Here is a 2,305-nt window from a genome sequence, read left to right as displayed (position 1 = left end):
ATATTTGGTGGTGTTGTTTTGGGTTTTAGTCATTCTAATAGGTGTGTAGTAGTATCTCATTCTTATTTTAATTGCTTTTTAGTTTTAATAGATAATTTCTAATAATATATTGTTTAATATTTTGAGGTTTTGAACATTTACATTAATTTACATTTTTGATAAAAGTAAATTCAAAGTAAAATTTGAATATCATTACTATACTATATAGTATGAGGTTATATTTGCCAAGATAGGATGAAGAACCTATTTTATTTAACAATTTAACTTCATTTATAATCTTAAGATATTTAGATATATGGAATGGTGGCATCTATTTGGATGCTTGCCTTGGGGCAGTCCTGTTTGGGGCAGGGGATCACAATTTTTGAAAATCATTGAGAGGTTGTAGACAGTCTCAATAGAAATGTGTACATACACAAATACAGACAAAATTCTGTGTGTCTTTCAGGGATTCGCAGACTTCCTAAGACTCATCCAGGTATTCATTCATTTTAGGGCAGCAGCCCCTGCTCTGAATTTCTGACAATTACTGCTCATTTAGTTTCCTGAAAGCACAGTCCCAAGATTTTCATCCTCTTAAATCTTTTATACTTCTCCAGAGGTGTCCATTTCCTTAAGTAGTAATTCCTTCAGCCTGCTATTTAAAACATTCAGCACTTCTTTCCTTTTGCTGAAGCACCAGTGGCCAAAATGAAGTTCAATCCCTTTGTGACTTTTGACCAGAGCAAGAACCATGGAAGGCATTTCAATGCGCCTTCCCACATTCACAGGAAGATTATGTCTTCCCCTCTTTCCAAAGAGCTGAGACAGAAGTACAATGTTTGATCCATGCCCATCCAAGAGGATGATGATGTACAGGTTGTACAAGAACACTATAAAGGTCAGCAAATTGGTAAAGTCATCCAGGTTTACAGGAAGAAATCTGTCATCTACATTGAGCGAGTACAGCGAGAGAAGGCAAATGGCACAACTGTCCGTGTGGCCATTCACCCTAGCAAGGTGGTTATCACTAGACTACAAGTGGACAACAGCCATGAAAAGATCCTTGAATATAAAGCCAAATCTCACCAAGTAGGAAAGAAAAAGGGCAAATATCAGAAGAAACAATTGAGAAAATGCAGGAATAAAGTAATCTTATATATGACTTTAAATAAGAACTATTAGGATGAGGGGCACCTGGGTGGCTCAGTCGGTTAAGTATCTACCTTCAGCTCAGATCATGATCCCAGGGTCCTGGGATCGAGCCCCACATTAGGCTCCCTGCTCAGCGGGGGGTCTGTTTCTCCCTCACCCTGTCCCTGCCCTCCACTTGTGCTCTCACTTGCTATCTCTCTCTCTCAAATAAATAAATAAAATCTAAAAAAAAAAAAAAAACTATTAAGGTAAAAAAAAATTCAGCAAACTAACCTCAAGTTAACCAGATCAGACCTATCCTTGCATTGCCTTCATTCATGTAGCCCAAGCCTCTGCCAATTGGTGCAACTTGCTAGTCTCTGAATGTATCTCTAGGCTTTCCAATGTCTCCAAATTTATATAATTTTTCCACCTGAAATTCCCTTTTCTTTATCTCTGCCTACTGAAATTCTACCTTTGTTCAAGGCTTCTTGATGGAACCTTTTCTTCCTACCCCACCTATTCTAAAAGAGTCTCTTCTTTTTCCAACTACTCAGAACACATTTGTATACTCATTCTTTCATTCCTCCTTCCTTCATTCATTCTATCAATCATTCAATAAACTTTGCTGAGCAATCATAGTACTGGGCACCCTACTGGTACAGATGGCTCCTGCTCTGGAAGGAGATTTCAGGTGAACAGGAATGCATCTAAGGGACCCGATGAAGGCTTAGGCTGCAGTGCAATACAATGCAGAGATTAAGAGTAAGACCATCTGGGCTCAGAGCCTGGCTCTGCCCATAGTGGCTGGGTGATCTGGGCCAATTTGCTTCACCTCCCTCTGCTTACTTCATTATCTGAAAGTCAAGATAAATAGGGCACCTATGTCACAGGGTCTACATGAGGATTAGTGAGTTTATAAAGATCTGAGGGTTCTTGGCACATAAGTAAGAACTCAATAAATGCTATTAATATGATCATTGTGAATGGAAGAAAAGTGACAGGTAAGAGTAGACTTTCCTGAAAATACATGTCTGAGAAAACCCTCCACACTACTCTGTGTTCTCTAATGCTTGTTGAAGAAGATTAAATAAACAAACAAACTTTTGGCAGGGTTTCTTTTTTGAGCTGATTTTGAACTGGCTATTTGTGTTTCTGATGCATTTGATGACTTCTGTCTCTATAGTCAACT

General features: G+C 38.5%; 1 pseudogene; it reads left to right on the top strand.

The window, feature by feature from the left end:
• The first annotated feature begins 339 nt into the window (after positions 1-339).
• LOC118000967 lies at positions 340-1,127 on the top strand (annotated as a pseudogene).
• Positions 1,128-2,305: the final 1,178 nt, after the last annotated feature.

Source organism: Mirounga leonina, unplaced genomic scaffold, assembly GCF_011800145.1.
Source record: "Mirounga leonina isolate KUSES-001 unplaced genomic scaffold, KU_Mleo_1.0 Mir_53, whole genome shotgun sequence".
NCBI lineage: Eukaryota > Metazoa > Chordata > Mammalia > Carnivora > Phocidae > Mirounga > Mirounga leonina.
The sequence above is the reverse complement of the archived record's forward strand: the minus strand, read 5'-3'. Positions and strand labels throughout refer to the sequence as shown.